At 36.8% G+C, this 24,590-nt stretch overlaps 1 protein-coding gene across 8 annotated transcripts in view; it reads right to left on the minus strand.

Moving 5' to 3' along the window:
* ZBTB21 (zinc finger and BTB domain containing 21) overlaps nt 1-22,880 on the minus strand; it is a 46,014-nt gene extending 23,134 nt beyond the window's left edge. For 2 of the 8 annotated variants that reach the window (XR_011165813.1, XR_011165814.1), the window contains exons 1-3: nt 22,269-22,869; nt 5,976-6,026; nt 1,776-1,835 (exon numbers count right to left, since the gene is read on the minus strand). The gene's annotated coding sequence lies outside the window, so the exon portion shown is untranslated. Of the gene's footprint in view, nt 1-1,775; nt 1,836-5,975; nt 6,027-22,268 lie in introns of all 8 variants that reach the window. The other 6 variants (XM_069074880.1, XM_069074879.1, XM_069074884.1 and 3 more) reach the window with 6 other exon arrangements.
* Nucleotides 22,881-24,590: the final 1,710 nt, after the last annotated feature.

Consider the following 24,590-nt stretch of genomic DNA (forward strand, 5'->3'; position numbering starts at 1 on the left):
ATGAATGCCTACTATAGCAAAGAAAAACCTGGAAATTAGGAAGGTGCCTACCTATTGGGAATCAAGTAAACAAATATTGAAATGAATATAATAAAATGAGCCATTAAGAACTGACAAAATGGACAGTTTCAGAAGAAACTGTAAAGACCTCTATAAACAGAAGCAGAACTAAATGAACAGAACTGGGAGAACAATTTATGTAACATAATAAAGAAAAACAATTCTGAAAGACTTTAGAATGATAATTAATACAGTGATAAACTATGATTCTAGACAAATTAAAATGAAACATGTTACCCACTTCCTGCCAGAGGTAAAGGACTTAAAATGCAAACTGAGGCATATTTTTTAACTTAGCCAATGTGGAAATTTGTTTTGAGGAACTATACATATTTGTTATGAGCATTTTCATTATTTAAAAAAATTATTCAGCAGAAGTAGGGGGATGGAGTTGAAGAGATATAATAAATACTTGCAAAAATGAATGAATAAAATTATTTATAAAATGAATATATATTATTCATATATATTATTTTAAAAATGAATATATATTATTCCCCACATTATTATTCCCCAATATACAGGTCATTCCCCAGATCAAAAATAGATATCCACTACCTACAAATTAAAGTACAGTAAAGCAATTAAAGGCTTGACATTAAAGTCACTCTACTATCTGCTCTAACCTATTTTTTTCTTCCTTTCTCACTTAAAACTTATACTCTAAGTGTTCCCCAAACCTATCTTCTGTTCATGTCATTCTCCCATTTTGGAAGTCCATTCTCCCATTCAAATACTGCCTATTCTTAAATGTTCAGTTTTAATTAGATGGAATCAATTTCTCTAATCCTATTTAACTCTCAAGCCTCTCTAAAACTGAAAAATCTATGCTGGAGATAAAACAATTTTAACGGTATCCACAATCTAGGATACCAAGAACCACAAAAAGATAAAACCTTTATGAACAAATGCCTAACTTGAACTCACTCATCACTGGACCCCTCTCCCCCACCTCCTACCACACTTCTACCAGTAAGGCTGCAAAAGTTGACCAAACTCACAGGTTTGCAATAGAATGCCACTCAGGCCTCCTATCTCCTCCCAGTGCTTCAGAGATGCCAACTCTAAATGGCAGAAACTTGCTCAGGCCATGATAGTCAACACCATGGCAACATTTTATATCTGGCCAGAGTGGAAGGAGGAAGTGCAGGTCTAGAATCTGCACTGAAAATAGAGTTCAACTCTACACCTAACCCCACCCAATAACCATTGCTGGGGAGATACAAAATCCAAATGACAGAAATTTGTTTAGGCTGCAATGGGAACAGTGTAATAGTACTACATGCCACCAGGCCAGAGAACTAAGGAACAGAGGACACGAGGACAGGACATATGTGTGAAACTATGTGGCAATTCACTAAACTGGAAGAAAAGAGCCCAGCATCCAGCTGGGGTCAGTTTTATCCTCTCTGAAGTCACTTGGGGCAGAGACCAAGACTACTGATTTATGAATTGCCCAATGTGAGAAGAGGGTGAGATGCTTCAGGATCTAGCCTCTAGGGAAGCATCAGAAGGGAGGGACTCAAGAAGAGAACAATAGGAAAAAATAAGGAAAAAAGACTAAAATTACTAAAAAATCTCAAGAGGAAGATAATGACCTTGAACATAAAGAGATAAATCGACAGAGAAAACATTCACAGAAGAAGGTAATAATGGTCCCAGAGTTCTGGTATCTATAAATAAATAGTGTAGAATAAAAGAAAATTATTGAATACCTGATTAGGCAGAGGACCCAGCAGATTTTGAAGAGAGCACGCAACCACAGAATGCTGTTCCTGAGTAGTTTAAAAGAGAAATTAGAATTATTAGAGCAGAAATTACGGGCTGCACGATGGAAATAATTGGCAAAATGAAAAAACTTTAAGCTGTAAATGCCACATCTCACAAAATAAACATAAGCAAACTCATTAGGAATGCAAATATATAGAAGTGAAGAAAAATCAGGGAGAAGAAAAAAGAAGTAACATTAAAAGAAAGCATGCTTTTCATATAAGCAAAACATCTTGATCTCAAAGAGAGGAAGTATAAAGACAACTTAAGAACTATAGGGTTCAGAGAAGATGTGGGAAAATTGGAACACTAATTCATTGTTGGTGGAGTTATGAATAGATCCAACCACTCTGGAGAGCAATTTGGAGCTACGTCCAAAGGGTTATAAAAGTGTATATATCCTTTGACCCAGCAATACCACTTCTAGGGCTGTATCCCAAAGAGACAATAAAAATGGGAAAAGGACCCACATGTACAAAAATATTTCTCGTAGCTTTTTGTAGTGGCCAAGAACTGGAAATTGAGGGGATGCTCATCAACTGGGGTATGGCTTAACAAGCTGTAGTATATGAATGTAATGGAATACTATTGTGCTATAAGAAATGACAAGCAGGAGGACTTCAGAAAAACCTGGAAAGACTTATATGAACTGATGCTGAGTGAAGTGAGCAGAAACAAGAGAATATTGTAAACAGTAACAGCCACATTGTGGGATGACTGACTTTTCATAGACTTAGCTCTTCTCAGCAATGCAAGGACCTAAAACAACTCTAAAAGACTCATGATGGGAAATGTCATCCATATCCAGAGAAAGAAATATGGAGTCTGCAGGCAGATCAAAGCATACTATTTGCTCTTTTTTGGTTTGGTTTTTTCCTTTCTCATGCATCTTCCCATTGGTTCTAATTCTCCTATATAATATGACTAATGTGAAAGCATGTTTAATAAGAATGTGTATGTAGAGCCTATATTGGACTGCATACCTTTTGGAGAGAGGGGAAGGAAAGGAAGTAGAGAAAATTGAAAGTTTATGTAAGTGAATGTTGAAAAGTAAAAATAAATTTATTAAAAAAAAAAAGAATCATAGGTCTCCTAAAAGAACAGGACAAGTCAAAAAACCTGAACAGCATAATTCAAGTGATACTGTCCAGAACTTCAGTACACGAAAATAAAGTGCAAAGCAAAAAACACAAAGGCTATCTCCAGAAAAAAGAAAGAAATACAAGGCAAATGCCAATGCATGGCTAAATTTTAAAATTATTTTGAGAAAGGACAGACTCTGTAAGAGATCAGGAGAAAGACTTTCAAATAAAAAAGAAAGGCAATTTAAGTAACAAAAGATTCTTCTACAGCATCTAGAAAACATAGGAGATAATGGAATAATGTATTCTGAAGAGCAATGGAGGTCAACATGCTGCCCAAGGTGATTTACGCTCAAATCTGCACCTAAACATATGTGAAAAAAGATGGACTTCAAAAATAGAGAAATCCAAAACATTAACAGAAAAAAACCAGATGAGAAGAGAATTATTTGTTTCACAAATGTCCTAAGTAACAAAAATACAAGAGTAAAACTAATAGAAGAACCAGGGACAACAGTAACACAATAATAACAAAGGCCATTAAGAGACTTTTTTTTTTTTTTTTTGAAATATACACAGAGACAAGGGTGAAAGCAGAAATCATATATAAGTGAGGGTAGAGAAACAGACCAGAGGCATCATGGACTAGACTGCACAACACCCTATCTACAAGTGCTTCAATGTTTTGGGTTTGGTTTTTTTTTTTTTTTGGTGGGACTAAATTACAAAATGTGAGCATGAATAAAAACAAGAGGGGAAAAAGATAGCAGATAATATGTAATGTGCCTTAATCAAGTCAAAGGCTAATAATAAAGGGCAAATAACTCCTGTTGTCTCTCAGGAAGAAGAGATTAAAGGAGAAGAGGTAAAGGTAAAAAAGGGATTAAAACTGGGAAAAGAAAAGGAGAAAAGTTATTTAAATAGAGGCAGGGGGCTACCACTGATAAATAATCACTATGGGTAAAGAAAGATCTGTAAAAGGAGATGAGGACCTTATAAAGGTTATTATCTGCAGGGATTTAGTACCTATAGAGACCACTCATCCTACCCCAAGAAAAGGAGAATCACAGCCCCTGAGAGCAACTGACATGCAGAAGAGTGAAAGGGCGTGGACCCAGAGAAGACTGAGGCAAATGGAAGGGGAAAAAATGGCTAAGAGGAGGGCAAAGGTCAATAATGAATTGCATAATCAGGGAAAAAGAAGAATCCTATTAGAAGGCAATATCCTCTCTATTACTTGCAGGAATTGGTATTTTCCTGTGAGTGAGGCACAAGAGAAAAAGGGGCCAGCTCAAGAAGGCAAAAATCAACCTTCAAAAATTAACTGCATTTCTATGTAACAGATAAACTTCAAGAGGTAATAAAAAGAAATCCCACTCCAAATAACTACAAAATGCATAAAGTATGTTGGGGTCAATCTACAAAAACACACAAAAGACATACAGATTTACTTACAAAGTACTACTTAAACCACTTATAAATACATAGATTAAAAATTTTAATTCCTGGGGGCAGCTAGGTGGTACAGTGAATAGAGCACCAGCCCCGGAGTCAGGAGGACCTGAGTTCAAAAGACACTTGACACACTTACCAGTCATATGACTCTGGGCAAGTCCCTTAACCCAATTGCCCTCCAAAAAGCAAAATAATAACAATAATAATAATTCCATGAGGAATACAAAGAATAAAAAACTAAATAAGTATAAGGAACATAATCAAAGTATATAATTCTAGAGGAGACATAAAGGGAAAATAAATGAGGAGAGTAAGGGAATAGAAAAAGGCTCAGAAAATGAAATTTTGAAAATTAACCAACAAAAACAAATAAAAGGGGAGCAGAGAAAGGGGAATTCTACATAATTCTATATTACTCTTATATAATTGAGAGGAAAGAAAGAAGAGATTTAAATAAACAGATAGAAGAAACATGAAACAAATAAAACTTCAAAGGGTAACAAATGGGAAGGAGATAGAGCTCAAGAGTGAGGGCAACAGTATCAATAGGTCACATTAAAAAAAATAAGCTAAAATAACTGAAGAGGCACAGTACTGTTTTTATAACATGAGAAAAAAAATCATGACTTGAAAAAATAATAGAGACAAATGCATGAAAATATAAAACTAATTCCCACAACTTAAAAACAACCCAATTTTTAAAAATGACTGTTTGGATAAGAAAACAAAACCCTGGGGCGGCCAGGTAGCACAGCGAGTAAGAGCACTGGCTCCAGTGTCGGGATAACCTAGGGATCGAATCCGGGGCTCACACACTTATTACCCACCCAGAAACACCTGGCCATGTAACCTTGAGCAAATTACTTAACCCTGATTGCTTTTAAAAAAAAACAAAACAAAACCCTACAATTTTTAAAACAAAGCTATACAGAGAATAAAAATAAGGGACTGAAAAAAAAAATTGCTATGCATGAACTGAATCTAAAAAGCCAGGAGTTGCAACCATGCAATCAAAGCAAAAATAAATATTCAGAAAAAGGGGGACTAGGGATGGGAGATAAATGAGGAAACTACATTATACAGAAAGGAACCAAAGATAATAAACCTCTATCAGTATTAAACTTATATGCTCCAAATGTCTTTACATCTAAATTTATAAAGGAAACAGTAATGGAGCTATAAGAATACAAAGACACAATAATGCCAAGAAATTTCAGTGCCCCTCTCTCATTTTTTGGACAAGTTTAACAGAAAGATACACTGAAGAGAAATACAGAATTAAACAAATTGCTGGAAAATCTAGAAATGATAGCTTATGCATCTTTTAAATGGGGTTGCAGAAGACTATATATATTTCTCAGCACCACATAGAACTTTTACAAAAATTGATCATGTATATAGCAAACATATCCTTTAGAGTCCATAACACAAATATAGTAATTAATTCAGAGGTACTGTGAACAGTACTTTGCCTCTTCAGTTAAAAAAAAAGACAAAGAACCAAAGAGACTCAGACACAACAATAAAATCCCAAATAACTGGGTTAAAGAACAAACCATAGAAACAATTAATAATTATGTGAAAGAAAATTATAATGATGAAACATACCAAAATTTCTGTGATGCAGCAAAAGAAGTCCTCAGGGAAAAAAGCATATCCCTACAAATATATATTAAGAAGATAGAAAAAGAGAGGATTAATTAACTGAATTTGCATTTTTAAAAATTCTAAAGCTAACAAATGAACCTAAAATAAATACAAAGGAAGGCATATTGAAAACTAGAGAAACACATAACTAGAAACAAAACTGCTTCTTTAAAAAAGACTGATAAAATGATTTATGTTAAGCCATTCTGACTAAAAATTAGAGGGCAGAAAATATAATCAATAAAAGAGCAAATAAGATGCAATCAGAAGAAATAAATCATAACTGAAGCTAACAAAATTGAAAAAACAAAAGAAATAGAGGAATACATTCAAATACTAAAAATTCCTAAAATAACAGAAGATTTTAACAAAGATCTTAAGTAGCCCTATCTCAAAAAAGGAAATTGAAACATATGCAAAGGCACTACTAAAAACAAAAATTCTGCTGGTCCTGATGAATTCACAGGAAAAGCTTATCGAAACTTTTAAAGGACAAACAGAATCCATACTACACATTTTTTTAAACTGAAAAAGTATCCCATAAAGAATTCTTTTTTGTGACAAATACAATCCTAATACCTAAAAACTGGGGAAGGATAAAACACAGAAGGAAAAACTACAGACCAATATCATTACTGAATACTGATTAAAAATTTTTAAACAATTCTGTCAAACAAACCACAGCAGTTTATCCAAGAAATAATTCATTACAACTAACTTGGAGTTACATTAGCAATGAAAGAATGCTTCAACATTAGGAAAAAATCAACATAATAAATCACATTAAAAACAAAAACGTCCAAAGCCACATGATTAACCTATGCAGACATCTTATTTCTCATTATAGCTATGCTCATTTTAGAGTTCTGACTCCTTCACCAAGCTCCCAGTAAACTCATCACTGGGAAATCTAATGATCTTGAAAGATCAAATCAGCCTTGTTACCTCATCAATACTTTCTGTCCCTTTGATTGTAGGGGAAACATAAACTCTTCCATATAAGGAGAGGGAAAATAACAAGACATCTCCTCATTCCCTCCCCCACCCCCCACCCCCACTCATTTTGCACTGCTTTAACCTCTCCAGTCGCATTTGTTTTGGACTTCTTTGACTTTTCCACCATGATCCCAACAGGTATCTCCTCTTAACCTCCTTCTCTACTTTCTTTTTGCTCCTTCAGGTCAGGGACCATCTTTCTTTTTCATATTTTTATCCCCAGCAATTAACACGGTGCCTGGCACGTGGTGGGCACTTAATGTTTATCAATGACTAATGATATATTCATTTCAACAAATACAGAAAAAGTCTTTGACAAAGTAAAAAAATACTTTGTTTAAAAAAAAAAAAAACCAAAAACAAAACCCTATAAAATATAGGAATAGAGGGACTTCAAAAATGAAAAGCAATTATCACTGGATAAACTAGAAACTTTTCCAATAAATACAAGAGTAAAGCAAGGATGCCCACTCTCCCTACTATTATTTAATATGATTCTGGAAATATTAGCAATAGCAGTAAGCCAAGAGAAAGAAATTAAATTCATAAAGAGAGTTAAAGAAGAGATAAAACCATCCTTGTTGGGTGATAATATGATAGTATACTTGAAAAATTCTAGGGAATCAGGAAAGATACTAATTGAAACAACTGATAGCTTCAGCTAAATTTCAGGCTACAAAAATCAACCTTCAAAAATTAACTGCATTGGGGCAGCTAGGTAGTGCAGTGAATAGAGCACAGGTCCTGGAGTCAGGAGGACCTGAGTTCAAATCCAGCCTCAGACACTTAACACAAAACAAGCCATGTGACCTTGTGCAAGTCACTTAACCCCAATTGCCCTACCATCCCCCCTCCAAAAAAAAAGCAAAAAAACCCCACTGCATTTCTATGTAACAGATAAAATTCAAGAGGCAATAAAATAAAGAGAAATCCCATTCTAAATAACTACAAAATGCATAAAGTGTCTTGACCAAAACACACAAAAGACATACAGATTTACTTACAAGTACTACTTAAAGAAATAAAGAACTAAAATAGCTAGAGGAATACTCAATTCTTGTGGCTAGGACAGTGCCAGTTTAAGAAAATACTGAAATAGTACCAAAGTTTATACTTTTAAAGATATACAAATCAAATTATCAGAAGGATACTTTATAGAACTTAATGAAATAATAATAATTTATATTTAGAAAAACAAAAGATCTAGAATATCAAGGGAAATGACGAAAAGAGATAAACATAAAGGCTGATTAGCACTTCTAGACTTCAATCCATCTTATAAAGCAGCATGTAATCCAAATTATCTGGTAATGGTTAAAAAATAGAGAGGGAGATCAAAAGAACAGACTAGACAATGGAAAATAAAAAACAATGGAAGTTAATAATCCAGTATCTGGTAAAGCAGAAAACATAAATTATTTAGAAAAATTCTCCTTATTTGATTTTGGAAAAAAAAAAAAAGTCTGGCCAAACAATAAAGTAGTCTGGAAGGAGTTAGGCTCAGACCAACAAATATCTTACATAATATTTCACAAAATGGATATGTGAACTTAATATTAAAGTTAATGCTATTTTAAAAACTGGAATAGTAGTGAATCATATAGCAGTTACAGCAACTGGTAGAAGAGAATACCTCTTAACCTAACAAGAAATAGAAGCATTAGATAACTTTGATTAGGTGAAACTGAAAAGCTTATGCATAGTTTCATTTGATCCTCACAATAACCCTGGGAGGTATACACTATTATTATCTTAATGTTATAGGTGAGGGAACTGAGACTAATATAAGTTATATAACTTGCCCAGAGCCACACGACCTGTAAGTGTCTGGGGCCAGATTTGAACCCAGGTGTTCCTGAATCCAGGTCCGGCACTACATCTACTGAGCCACCAGCTCCTTCTAAGATAAGAAGGGAATCTAAGATACAAAGAGAAATAGACAAATGGGAAAAAAAAGTCTTTGTCTGAAATTTCTCTGATAAGGGCTTGGTATTCAAAGTATATAAAAAATTAACAAGTATATTTAAGACCAAAAGTCATTCTACAACAGATAAATGGTCAAAGGATAAGAATGAACATTTCTTCTTCTTCTTTTTTTTTTTTTGCTTTTTAGAGGGCAACTGGGGTTAAGCGACTTGCCCAAGGTCACATGGCTAGTTGTGTGTGTGTGTGTGTGTGTGTGTGTGTGGTTAAGTGTCTGAGGCCACATCCACTTGACTCCAGGGCCTGTGCTCTACTCACTGTGCCACCTAGCCTCCCCTGAATGAATATTTCTTAAAAGAAGAATTGAGAGGTATTCTCAATCACATAAAAGAATGTTCCAAATCACTAATGTAAATACAAATCAAAATAATACTGAAATTACACTTCACACCCTGAAAATTGGTAAAGAGGACAAAAATGTTGAAGGGGTAATGGGAAGATAAGCAAAACAAAATTTTTGTCCAAAAGCATTGCTGGTAGAGCTGTAATGATACAACTATTCTGGGAAGCAATTTGGAATTATGCAAATGAAGTGGCAAAGATATCCCTTTGACCCAGAGATTTTATTACTAGTTTTATACCCCAAGGAAAACATCGATAATAAAATCCCCATCTATACTGAAATATTTATAATAGCATTTTTTGGCATTAACAAATTATTAGAAACAAAGCAGATGCTCATAAAGAACGCCTAGAAAAATTATATTATGAATTTAATGGGATATTTCAGTGCTATAAGAAATGGTGAATATGATGAATACAGAGAAATGTACAAAAATTTCCATGAATTCATGAAGAACTGAGTAAGAAGAATCAAGAAAACAGTGAGTAAAACAAGCAATATGACACAATAACTATAATGTAAGTGGAAAGATCCACATATGCCACAAAATAAAACGTGAATGTTATAAAATTATAAAGAATAAGCATAGCTTGAAAGAAGAGATAAGAGACAACAATCCCAAATTACTCCTCTGAGGAAGTGGGAAGGCCATAAGTATTGTACATTGCATGTGGCTTTGGACTTTTTTTAATATACTGATGAGTTTTGCTGATTATTTTTTCTTCTTTTTCTTTAGGTTTAAAAAATATTATTTGTTATAAAGAGAAAGCTTCCTGGGAAAAGGCCAGACTGCGGGAGAAAAACTCTATTGATATAAAAAACAAAAGATATCAATGAAAACATTTTAAAATGCTCATATAAATTGGCAAAGAACAAGAAAAAACTGGGATGTCAATGTTAGATGGGGCTATAAAAATTCAAGAACACTATTGTACTGATGATGGACCTGTGAATTGTCTAACCTTTCAGGAAAGCAATCTGAAATTATGCTAAGAATATGACCAGAATGTCCATATCCTTTTGACTGTAGAGATCCTACTGCTAGAAATATACCCTAAAGAGTTAAAGGATAGAAAGAAAGGCCCCATAGACACCAAAATACTTACAGAAGCTCTTTTTATTTACAAAATATAGTATATAGTATTATAAAACATAATACTATATAAAATATAGTACCAAAGATCTGGAAACAAAGATGTCTACAGGGTAGAGAACCCTATATTATGAGAATCAATATCAAAGTGAAGGCAATATGGCAAAGCAGCACTCTCCTTCCATACAACTCAAATTCCTTCCATCAGCCTAAAAAAAAAATGCACTAGATTGAATCCTGAAGGGGAAATCCAGATAAGTCACAGTGAGTCATAATTCTAGCCCAGACTGGCAGAGACAGACTGAAAGGTACTTAGACACTAGATAATATCAGATCAGGAAAGCTTCATGCACAGATCACTCCAGCACCCAATGAAAGGTTGTGCACTAAGGCAAGAAAAGGTCCCAGAATCACACCAAGGAGCCACAGACAGGTAGGTGCCAACTGGCTGCTACCCATTCAAGATCACTAATTCAGAGTGAACTGAGCAGTGTGGTCCTGGGCAGTGTACAGAGAAAGAATGGAGTTTAGAAGCAAGTAATGGCAGCGTGCCTAACCCAGTCTGAAGTTTACAAAGGAATAACCAGGGTAGGAATCTCAAACCAAAGGCAAACCTACAGTTCTTTCACTCTGGACCAGCAGTTTTCCAGTTGGCTGACAGGGGCTGAATCTAGCAGCTGTCTAATTACTGCTCAGACTAAAAGCGAGACCAGAAACTTGCAGAACTCAGACCAGGGGGAAAGAAATCAGTTCACACTGGCAAACACTGAAAGTTTACAGGTCCCCTGCAGAAGTGTTCTAAGCCCAACCCTAATATCAAATCCAAAGCCAAGAAGCTAGCTGGAAGAACAAGCAATCATGGTGGCAAGGGTCCCTAGAACAAAAATGAAGAAGAAAAGAATTACTCCAATACATCTACAAGCAAACCTCTGAGAAAAACAACTTGTACACAAATTCAACTAGATTTCCAGGAAGAGATGAACCAAAAGTTGCTTTTTTTTTTAGAGTTCAGTTCTTTTTTAGAGGTAAAAAAAAATGTTTTTTATAAATGAAATAAGAATGCTTGAGGAAAAATCTGAAGGATTGAGAAGTACAGAACTGGAAAGGGAATCAACAGCTTGGCACAAGAGTTACAACTCCTTGCAAAAGTAACAAAGTCCCTGAAAATGAGAATGGAACAAATAAAAGTAAATGATTCCAGGAGACAACAAGAAATATTAAAGCAAAAACTAAAGACTGAAAAAGTAGAAGAAAATGTAAGGTATCTCATGGCAAAAATAAATGTACTGGAAAACAGATGAAGGGAAAAAATTTATAACTACTGATCTACTAAAACACCACTAACCAGAAAAAAACAAGAGAGAGAAGAGACATCATATTTCAAGAAATCTTTAAAGAAAACTACCCAGATCTCTTATATCCTGAGGACAAGCTGAAATAATTGGACACCCCCTGAAATGAAAACTCCCAAGTACATTAGAGTCAAAACCCAGAGCTTCCAGGTTAAATAAACAGACAAAATTATATAAATCAATGAATGAATAAATGAATGAAAAAAATGAATGGATGAATTAATAAATATTGCAAGCATCCAGAAAGTATCAAGAAGTCAGTCAGAATCACACAAGATTTAGCAGCCACCACATAAAAGAGATGACAACTTGGAACATAGCACCCTGGAAGGCAAAGGACATAATCATACAGGCAAAAATAACTTACTTGGCAAAACTGAGTATAATGATAGAGAGGAAAATGAACATCTAATGAAATAGAGGATTTCCAAGCATTCCTGATGAAAAGACTAGAGCTGCACTAAAACTTTGAAGTTCAAATATAGAAGTTAACAGAAACATAAAATAGTAAACATGAATGAATATAATAAAGGACAAAACAAGGATAAACTGCTTACACTCAAACATGGCAAGATGAAACATGCATCCTCTGAATTCTATTATCATCAGAAATCACAGAAAGAGTATAATTAGAAGGCCTGGGAATAGTTTCGCTGTGTCTTGCTGACTTTAAGAACAGAAAAGATAGAGAAGGGAAGAATACATTGCAGGTGGGGGGGGGGGAAGAACATAAAAAGGGAATGGGATAATTTAGAGAAATTTATCTCACATAATGCAAGTGGACATCTAAACAAACAAAGAAGAGGCAATGGGGGGAAGCAGCTGACACTTCAACCTCATTCTCATTTGAACTGGTAATGGAGGGAAGAATATACACACATACACACACACACACACACACACATATACAGAGTAGGTTGTAGAAGTAAATTTCATTCAACAGTAAAAATAGGAAGGAAATTACTTGACTCTTGAGCTCTTTGCTATGGTAGAACTCTGCTTCCAGAGTGGAGAGTGCTGCATCCCAAATTCCTGGGGTTTTGCACAGCTGTTATGAGAGCTTCTTCTGGGCATCTGCCTCAGAACTGTGAGGAGGACTTTCTCTCCACATTCTCAACAAGCTCTGCCATGCCAGTGCTCCTTACCCAAGGACTATGACCCAGATCCAAGCAGGGCAAAGCAGGAGAATCCTGCCTCAGCATCAACAAAGAGATTCCTGCAACTGCCCTCTGGACAGTCACTTGGTCCCCCTCTGAAGGAAATGGGAGAAGGGGGAATGGGGAAATATATGGAGAGTAGATTAAGGGTAGATAAGTGCTAAGTAAAACAAAAGCCAAAGATATATAAAAATATTTATAGTTCTTTTGGAGGTGGCAAAGAACAAGAATCTAAGGGCATATCTATATGTTGGGGAATGGCTAAATCAGTTTTGGCATAAAAATGTGAAACAATTCTATTATTGTAATAAATTATCAGAGCAGCCAGGTGGCGCAGTGAGTAAGAGCACCAGCCCCAGAGTCAGGATGACCTGGGATCGAATCCTGGCTCAGATACTTACTACCACACCCAGAAATAACTGGCCGTGTAGCCTTGAGCAAGTTACTTAACCCAAGCTGCTAAAAAAAAAAAAAGGAAATTATAAAAGAGATGGTTTCAGAGAAAACTGGGAAGACTTACATGAAATTATGCAGAATGAAGTGAATAAAACCAGCAGAACAATTTATATAAAGACAACAATACAGTAAAGAAAATCAATTTTAAGACTTAGGCACTCCAATCATCAAAAATGGTCAACCAAGATTCCAGAGGACTAAAGTTAAAACACGCCACTCACCCTCTAATGGAGGGAAGTCAGCATACAGAATACAACACGACATTTAATTTTTTTGGACGTGGGCAATGCAGAAACTTGTTTTGCTTGCTTATGTATATTTTAAATGAGGGTTTTGTTTTTCTTTTGTTCTCAGTGGGGGGGGGTGGTATTTAAGGTAGGAAGGTGAGAAGGCTGATTTTGGGTTATTTTTTATAAAAACATATTTATACATACATATATAATTTTTAAAAAGAAATAGTGAATATAAAGAATAAAGAAGCATAGGCAGACTAGTACAAAATGATGCAAAGTAAAATCAGCAAAAAAGAAAACATACTAACAATTACACAAAAGTAAATGGAAGGAACAAAATAACTCAAAACAAAACTGAATACTGTTTTACCAAGCTTAGCACTGAAGAAGTGATGAAAAAATATATCTCCCTCCCTTCTTTGCTGTAGGAAACTATAGGTATGCATAACATGTCAAAATGAGATGAGTTGGTCAGTTTTACTTTAAAATTTTTTTCTTATTCTTTGTTACAGGGGATAGTTTTCTGTATAATTTGGTTTTTAAAAATGTATTAAATTTTAAATATATTTTTATTTTATAGGGCAAGATGGAGTTCTATACCCCATTGCCTGCATATCCTGTTTCCCAGCTGCATGTAAAAACAATTTTTTAACATTTGTTAAAAAAAATTTTAAGCACCAAATTTTCTTCCCTCCTCCCACCCCTCTTCTATGCCTTGAGAAGATAAGCAATGATTTCAATTAGACACATGGAGTCATATAAAACATATTTCCATACTGGACATATTTGTGTGTGTATGTATATGTACACATATATATTTATGTGTAATGTACATAAATATATATACACAAATCTACCTCTACAGATAGGGTGAAATATATAAATATGGATATATAAAATGTTTATCTATAATACATCTCCATCTATATAAATTAAGGTGATAGAGAAACAAAAACTAAATCTTACCCTAGCTCTCCAAAGTAAGCTCTCTCTCTTTTTTTTTTCTAAAATCCCCAAGCAGTTCTGGAGATCCCTTTATTTGGTGCTTCTCACTTATGCCTTGTAATGTTATTTTAAATAAAAAGATGACCTATCTTTCTAGTAAGATTATATATTCTTGGGGGCGGCTAGGTGGCACAGTAAGTAAAGCGCTGGCCCCGGAGTCGGGAGGACCTGAGTTTGGTTCCGGCCTCAGACACTTAACACCCACACAAAAAAAACTAGCCGTGTAACTTTGGGCAAGTTACTTAACCCCAATTGCCCTCCAAAAGGCCAAAAAAAAAAAAAAGATTATATATTCTTAAAACACAGTAGGTAGGGTCTGTCTCCAAAACTTGTCATTCCCATAGCAGCTATTTACCTTATTTACCTTAGCACATTACCCATGTTCAATTACCATCTGGTTACATCTCCCTAAGCTATAAGGTCTTCAAGCAAAGATCATATGTCCTATAACATTTCTCCCACATCACTCAGCCCTGTACACAGTAAATATTTGGTAGTCTGTCATTACTCCTAATTTTTCAAAAAAAAAATATTAAAAGAAAAAACAACAAAAAAAAATTCTTCCATTAATCAAAACTCAAAAGTTTCTATTAAATGGGTCATGATCTGAATCTATGGAGGTAGCACACCCACCATGCTAAGTACAGACTATTCCCACATTTTGTCAGCTTTGCCAATTTGCAGAATGTGAAGTGAGACCTCAACATTACTTTGATTTGCATTTCTCTTATTATTTGTGATTGGGAGCATTTCATATCATTGCTAACAGTTTGATATTCTTTTAGAACTGTTCATATCCCTTCTTTTCCACTTATCTATTGGCAAATGGCTTTTGGTCATATGTGTGTATATATGTATGTACATACATACAGAAATACACACAAAAAATTGTTTATATTATATCAGACACCAAACCTTTATCAAAAGAAATTTTATGACAAAGCTTCTTTTCCCTTTCAACTCCTTCCCCTTCTTTTCCTAAAGGCATTAATTCTGTCTGTGCAGAAGCTTTTAAGTTTCATTAAATCAACATTATCTATTTTATCTTTTGTAATTCCCTCCATCTTTTGGTTAAGAATAAAGCACCTATAAATGACCATAGTAATCTAGTGTTTTAGAAACCTAAAGACCCCAGCTTTTGTGTCAAGAACTCACTATTTAACAAAAACTGCTGGGAAAACTGGAAAACAGTATGGCAGAAACTAGGTATAGACCAACATTTTACACTGTATACCCAGATAAGATCAAAATGAGTACATGATTCAAACATAAAAGGTAATACCATAAGCATATTAAGAAAGCAAGGAATAATTTACCTGTCAGATCTATGGAGAAGGTAAGAATTTATGACCAAACAAAAGAGAGCATTACATGATCTACATGGACAATTTTGAATATATTAAATGAAAAAGTTTTTGCACAAACAAAACCAATGCAACCAAGAAGAAAAGCAAAAAGTTGGGAAACAATTTTTACAGTATTTATAATAAAAACTTCATTTCTCAAATACATAGAGAACTGAGTCAAATTTATAAGATACAAATAATTCCCCAACTGATAAATGGTCAAAGGGTATGAACAGACAGTTTTCAGATAAAGAAATCAAAGCTATCTATAGTCACACAAGAAAATGCTCCAAATCACTACTGATTAGAGAAATGCAAATTAAAACAACTCTGAAGTACCACCTATCCGATTGGCTAACATGACAGAAAAGAAAAATAATAAATGTCCGAAGGTAAAACAGAGACACTAATGCACTGTTGGTGAAACTGTGAACTGATCCAACTGTTCTGGAGTTGGATCTGGAACTATTTGGAACTATGACAAAAGAGCTATTAAACTGTTCATACCTTTTGACTCAGCAATATAACTACTAGGTCTGTAACCCAAAGAAATTTTTAAAAAGGGGTTAGGGGGAGGGACCTGCTTGTATAAAAAATATTTATAGCAGCTCTTTTTGTAGTGTCAAGGAATTGGAAATTAAGGGGATGCCCATCAATTAGAGAATGGCTAAACAAGCTGTAGTATATGACTGTAATGGAATACTGCTGTACAATAAAAAATGAGTTGGATGGTTTCAGAAAAACCTCAACAGACTTATGTGAACTGATGCAGAGTGAAGTCAGCAGAATGAGAACACCATACACAATAACAGCAAAAATGTACCATGATCAATAGTGAATGACTTAGCTATTCTTAGCTACTACACTATGATCAACTATAAATGACATAGTTCTTTTAAGCAATACAATGATTCAAAGCAATTCCAAAGGAGTCATGATGAAAAATGCTATCCACCCCCACAGAAAGAACTGATGAAGTTTGAATGCAGATCAAAGCATACTATTTTTCTTTTTTTTTTTTTTTGCTTTTTGGAGGGCGATTGGGGTTAAATGACTTGCCCAAGGCCACATGGCTAGTTTCTGTGTTGTGTCTTAGGCCAGATCCGAACCTAGGTCCTCCTGACTCCAGGGCCAGTGCTTTATTCACTGTGCCACCCAGCTGCCCTAATTTTTCATTTTCTGTATTTTTTTCATGGTTCTTTTTCATTGGATCTGTGTCTTCTTTCACAACATGACTAATATGGTAATATGTCTTGTATGACTGAACATGTATAACCTGTATCAAATTGCTTACTTTCTCAGGGAGGGGGGAAATGAGGGAAGGAGAGAAAAAATTTGGAACTCAAAATCTGTTAAAAATACATGTTAAACAGGAACACTGTGAGATGATCAACTATGACAGACTTAGTTCTCAGCAATCCAAGATAATTCCAAAAAACTCATGATGGAAAATGCTACCGTGTTTCCCCGATAATAAGACACTGTCTTATTAATTTTTTTGGACAGAAAAACACCAGAGCGCTTATTTTCAGGGGAGGGCTTATTTTAATGAACATTGACAGCAATTTTAATAAACAGGTAAATGTGAACAAAAAAATGTACCTTTATTCAATAATGAATTCAATAAAGAACAGGATGACGCGCTCACTGCTGCAGCTCTGATTGGATGCAGCTCGGAGCGCGGCGTGCATTTCATGGGGGGGGAACGGTGCATACAGAGGGTACCGTAAGGTAGTGTGTAGCGCAGGGGATCACCTTCACTACAGTAGCAATCTCAATAGGGCTTATTTTAGAGGAATCTTACACAGTAAGGGGAGGGCTTATTTTCGGGATAGGTCTTATTATCGGGGAAACACGGTATCTATAGATATGGAGAAATAACTATGGAATCTGAATGCAGATCAAAGCATATAATTTTCACTTTTTTTATCTTCTTTCTCATGATTTTTCCCTTTTGTTCTGATGACTTAATATGGAAATATGTTTAACATGATTGTATATTTATAACTTATATGAGATTACTTGCTCTCTTAGGGAGTGGGGAGAGGAGGGAGAGATGGAGAAAAATTTGGACCTCAAAATCTTATAAAAAATGAAATGTTGAAAACTATCTTTACATGTAATTTTTTAAAAATTTTATTATGTGAAAAACATGTTAAAATTGTCTTTACATGTAACTGTGGAAAATATTACTAAAAAAAAAGAATAAAGCTCCTACCCATAGCTGTGAGAAGTAAGAAGTAAGTAAAGACCTGCTTCTCTTCTATTTTTTTTTTTTTGCCTTTTGGCGGGCAATTGGGGTTAAGTAACTTGCCCAAGGTTACACGGCTAGTTTTTTGTGTGTTATGTGTCTGAGGCCCAAACTGAACTCAGGTCCTCCCGACTCCGGGGCCAGCGCTTTACTTACTGCGCCACCTAGCTGCCCGTCTTCTAATTTTTTAATAGTAATGATCTTTAATATTAAGGTTCTTTCTAGTTCAACAATCATATTTGTCAGTTCTTTCAGTACATAAGGATGTAGTTCATCAAGGTCATTTGATTTTAACTCATTAAGAAGGACTGTCTTACTAGTCTCCTTGCTTTTATAGGGTTTTAACTCTTTATTGGCCTGGATATATTTGTCTTTCTAAATCAAAGAATATTCTCTTTGGCAGAGAAAATAGATGTGAATTGCTCTGCCTTCTCCCTCATCAGTTATCATCATCTTATCCAAGGTGAGCAGCAGTCCTATCTTTTCTTGGATATTATTTTCCCCAGTATTAATAAAATGTTTTTTGTCTTGTTCTTAGCTTTCCTTACCAGCTACAATTCAAGCTTTAATACTTTTTTTTTTTTTGCCTTTTGGAGGGCAATTGGGGTTAAGTAACTTGCCCAAGGTTATGTGACTAGTTTTTTTGTGTGGGTGGCTAACTTAGGGGGGAGGGGCTGCGTTTGAACTCATTGCGCCACCTAGCCTCCCCAAAGCTTTAGCACTATTTTCATAGGATTTTATTAAGCATTTATTTATTCATCTTCTGTTACCTGACTTTATTTTCCATGCTTTTTATTTTTTTTAAATACTAAGTTGGTTGGTCAAAACCAACCTGCTTGCTGGTCATCATACATAACATTCCACCTGCTGTCTCTCTTCTCATATCTTAAATGTATAACCACCCTACTTCATACAATCTCTAGCTTCCTTCAAATACAACTCAGTATCTCCTCACATGGGAGGCATATATCCCTATCGCCACAGTTGCTAGTGACCTCCCAGTGAATGTTACTTTATGTGTATTTTACATTTACTGATTGTACATGCTTTCTCCCCAACAGAGGGCAAACTCCTGGAAGGCAGGGTTTGTTTTGTGTTTGTCTTTTTATCATGGTAACCTAGAACAATGCCTGGTACATTGAAAACACTTAATAAATGTTTGAACTGGTGACTGAATTTATAGGGAGGATAACAGATCTAGGAATGGAAGAGACATCTAGTCTAACCTTTCTGTTTTACTGACAGGAAACTGAGACTCAGGAAAGTTAAATAAACTGCCCAAGGCCACAGGTGGGAGATGACCCACACTGCCCTTTCTACTATGCCACTTTAAACTCCTTTTGCCGAGTTCCCTCTACATCCAAATTGGTTCCTTTGGACCACAGGTTCTTAATCTGGGGTTGATAAACTTTGATGGGTGGTAATAATTACATTTTTATTTTTACTAACCTCTAACTGAAACTTAAAATGTCCTTCAATTATGAATGTAGGTGACAAAACACAGTAAAATTAGGATTCACCAGACAAAGGTATTGATAATACAAGAAAAGAATTCCTGCTTTAGAAAATCCCCCTTTTTCCTGCTGATAGGAATTGTATTTCTTTAGGCTTTCAGAATTTCCTACTTGAAATATTCTTTATCCATCCTCAGCTACCCTGTCCTTTGGAATTTTGAACCAAGAGGTGTTCCTAGGATTCCTCTGAATCTTTTAACATTTGCTCTCCCCAGTTCTGGGGTGTATATCAGACTTTTCCCAACTTTCCTGGTCTCTATCACAAAATCTAGGCAGGAACATTAAGTTTCCTACCCCCCAGGAACCATTAGTGGAGTGAATTTTTAAAATATGACCCATATAAATGAGGTCTTCATTTTAGCCAATAGTGCTAATCATTGCATTTCCTAATCTTGCCTAATATCATTAGTGAAAAAACCTAAAATGTTCATTTCCTGAAAAGTACAGGAAAGTACTTAAAATTAAGATATTGATTTTTTTCTGTATACTTAAATTGGTTGTGATCACATAATATAAATAAGCTTATAACTACCAGAATTATTTCTGGAAAGTACATTAATATGCTTAAACTGAATGCTGCTATATTCAGAACTATTTAAGCATTAATAGAAGTAAAATCAAGTGTTAGTGAAAAACTGACTCCGAGTAATAAAATAACCCCCCACAAAAAAAACACCCCCAAAGAACTGAACTAATTTAAATATCACTAACTTCTTCTGTGGATCTGGGTTTGATTTGGTAGTGGAAGCCAAGACATAACATTAAAAATCAGTAACAGTGAATTCATCATGAATGTCTAGGGGAATCTGAAGCCCTTGATATTTAGAAGAGGCAAATTCCTTAGTCAAATCCTCACTTCCATCTTTCCTGTTCTGAAAAAGTAGTAGATTGTGGATATGTTATGAATTATGAACTTAATAAAAAGACGTAGAGAATTTCCTTCCATAATCCTTACATAATATAGATGATTTATTTTATTGCTTTTATGGACTTTAGACCTTAAAAAAAATTTTCCCCTTAAAAATAGATTCCTACATTATCTCCATCTTAAACAATATATGTCTAGGTAGGCTCTTAACAATTCCAGATATAATACCTACTTGTTTCAAAGATCTTTGACCATAACCCATCCATAGCTGCAGTAGCTATAAATTTCACTTCTCTGCGACCAACTTCTTCAAGAGCCCTTCCAAACTGTTCCAGGCTGATCTTCATGCCCCAAAGAGATAATCTACCAACAGCTGCACTGTGCAGGGATATTTTTCACCTAGGTGAGACTTGCCTGAGCTGTAACTCCTTGAGAAGCAAGGTAGACCACTTCCTTCTGAGACTTCAGAGTAAGATTTTGGTGTGATGTTTACATCAACACAATCAAACACACCCCCATCATTTAGGAATAAGTGCTCTGGATACATCTTGTATCTGGGGTTTAAAGTTTTACTCCGGCCCTTCAGGCTCGGTATGAAATCCTCCAGTGTCCCAGGTCTCCCCGAGAGCATGCACACACGTTTCCCAAGGGAGCGTTCCTGCAGAGCCTGCTATGCGGCTCCCGGCTATTCGCTTCACCAAAATTCCCATTTGATTCTCCAGGGAATAAAATTCTAGGCTCTGGGAATTTAAACAAGAGATATGAATCCCTTTTAGCAATCTGCTGGCGTCTTTTTCCGGTATTTTGAACTGCTTAGACTGAGGGGGGGTGCTCGGCTAGGGCTGGCCACAGCTCTGGGCGAAGGGGATACAATGGGATTTCTACGGTTGGAGGTCTTTATAATGAAGCGGGTTCTCGCTCTAATCGGGGCAGGGGCGCACTCGGACGCCCCCCGAGAACCAGGGAGCCGTACCCCACAGCCTCAGGACTAGGGCAGACTAAGCAGCAGCTGAGGAAGACGAAATGGAGAGCGTGGGGAAGGAGCCCCAGCTCGGAGAGGGGGAAGGTAACTGGTTAACAACCTTGGGGATCACCTTAGGTATTGGCCGCATGCTTGTTATTTCCGGGGTCCGCTCCCACGCCCCCATAGCCCGGCCCCGCAGAGAACCGCGGTATCGGTGGGAGGCAGTAACATAATTACACATTAACTCTTCCCTAGAACGCGAACACGCGCTCTTTACAGGGCGGCATTTCAAATACTCTACGCAAAGAACGTGCGCTGACATCTGAACAGTGTCGCATTCATTTAAACAGTGTGGAGGGGGTGAGGGAATGCTAGTTAAGGGCCTTCATTAAAAAAAAAAGTATAAACTCAGTCAGGGAACAGAGCGTGCGCAGTAAGGAGAACGAGGTTAACAGTACAGAGCGTGCGCAGCAAAGAGACACAATCGCTTGAGAGGGGACAACGGGCATGCGCAGCGTGACCCAGCACAGGGCGCACGCGTACTGAGGGACCGCAACCCTCTGGTGGGGGGGGGAGAAGAGAAGAGAGATCACCTCAGAGTTACGTCAGGAAAGGCCGTGTTTTACTGGGAGGCTAATAGCGACTACAGACCCCCGAAGTTTTCAGAGAGCAAGAGATCTGGCGGTTACTCACCGACCCTTAGCTCGGAGTCGGACCACGGGCCTAGGTCCGCTGACGCTTAGCTCGCGGGCGCCGCCGCCGCTGTGATTCCATCCATCTTGAATTTGACGTCATCCCACACCAGGGATGAGGTCATCGCAGGCAGAGCTCGTCACGTGCGCAGCGTTCCCATTGGCCGCCGTGCGCCCGGGGGAGGGGAGAGAACTGTGGCTTAGGCCGGCTTGGTTCGCCGCCTTAGGGTTTGAGGCACTAAGGATAGAGGAAGAGGGGGAGGAGGGGAAGGAGGATAAGGGTAATGGGCACTGAAAATGGGTACGTGCTCGAGTTTCCTAAACTTGGGGAAAGAGGCGAGAGGAGGCAGCGTGTGCTGAAGTCAGTAGCTGAAATCTGCTGCGAGTCACTAGTAGCCCTGGACCTCTCGCTGCTGGATGCACGGTTGTGGCCTGTGTATCCTCCGCTCTCTCCCCTTCCCTCGCAGCTTCCGCCCCTGAACCCGTTTTTCGAAGCAGAAAAAAGCCGCGCTCTCCTTTCGGAGAATAGGAGTTAACTTTTGCTCTTTTTTCGATGAGCAGCTGGGCTGCTGTATTGTATGATTTGTTGGCTATCATATCAAACGCAATCACGAAGACCGGGGTTCAAATCCTGCTACCGCCCCTTTAAACAAGGTGGAAGAGCCACGTGATCGATCACACCACCTTAGTTTCCTCATCTGTTAAAAAAAAAAGGGGGGGGGGATGTAGAATTGTATTAGGTGACCTTCGAGGTCTCTTCCAGCTCTAAATCTATGATCCTACTGTAGTGGAAAAACCCCTTGCCCCAGACAAAAAACAGATGAAGCCTGTCAGGATGTTTAAAAAGGAAAACTGAGAAACTGGAAGCTTTGAAAATAGTTTTGAGCAGCCTAAATCTGTGTAACATGCAGACGCATTCCCTGAATTCCACAGACTAAGGTCCTGCAACCTCGTCCCACTGCCCCACCCCCACCCATGAAGGGTGACTTGGGGTGGGAGAAGGAAAGATTTCCAGTTCTTGTTAGATTGCACAGGTTGACAACTTTGTAGGTTAACTCCTACACAAAAAATATTCAAGCCTTTATAGGAATATTTTCGATTTTGTTCAAGCACTAGAATGAGACTAACTAGAATGGATAGTTAACCAAAAAGTACTTATTAAGCACTTGGCAAGCAAATTGTAGCTGAGATTTCATCAGTAAGGGAAATTCCTTCTAACCAAGGCAAGTAAAGCATATTTTCAATTAATAGTCTTGGAGAATTAGCTTTAGAGCACTGAGATGTTAAGCCATTTGTCCAAGTTTACAACACACTGCCAGTGTTTGCAAACATAACAATTGAAGTGATCCCTACGCCTAAGGAGTGACTGACTACTACGTGTCCTAGTTGAACACGTAGTAATTATGACAACTCAAATTTACATAATGCATTAAGGTTTGTGAAACGATTTACAAATAACTCATTTTGTTCCCACTACAACCCTGTGAAGTAGGTACTATTATTATCCCTATTTTCCAGATGAGGAAACTGAGGTAGATGTTAAATGATTTGCCCAGAGTCACACAGCTAGTAAGTGTCTGAGGCCAGATTTCAATTCAGGAAGAAGTTTTCCTGACTCCAGGAAGCCTGGCCCTCTGTTCACTGTGTCACCTAACTATTAAGTGTCTTAGGTTAGATTTGAATTTGAACTAAAATCTATCCTAAATCCAAATCCAGTGCTCTGCAGTGTGCCAATACAAAGTAGTTAAATGCAAAGTAGTTGGAGAAGGGAGGGCACTAGAAGTTGGGGAATCAAATAAGGCCTCACCTGAAAGGTGGTACTTGAGCTGAGTCTTTAAAAAATGAGGAATTCAGTAAGGCAGAGGGGAGGAAGGTGCTTTGGAGGCAATGGGGTAGGTACAGCCATTGAGAGATGAAATGTGTGAAAAACAGAAGGCTGATTTGACAGGACTGGGGGTGGAGGAGGTACAATAGGTTGGGACAGGCTAACTAGCCATTTTTTCTAGAGGAACTAGAACCCACTGGGCCTTATAGTAATATAGTCAGATCTGTGCTTAAGGAAAATCACTTTGGTAGCAATGTTGAAGATAGACTGAATTGAGGGGACTTCAGGTAAGGAGTCCAATAAAGAGTCATAGCAATAATCTGGTTTAGAGGTGATGTGGGTCTGAATTAAGATGATACCTGTGTGAAGAGAAAGAAAGGATTAGGATGCAAGAGATGTGGATGTTAAAGATGGGCAGAAGACAAGGAAGTTTAACATCTGTGGGCTGTTTGCTTATAGATTTGCAAGTGAGTGTATTAGGAGAAAGATTTAATTACT

Source organism: Petaurus breviceps, unplaced genomic scaffold (genome assembly GCF_028583685.1).
Source record: "Petaurus breviceps papuanus isolate PSGF00001 unplaced genomic scaffold, PetGlider_PUasm1.0 90897, whole genome shotgun sequence".
NCBI lineage: Eukaryota > Metazoa > Chordata > Mammalia > Diprotodontia > Petauridae > Petaurus > Petaurus breviceps.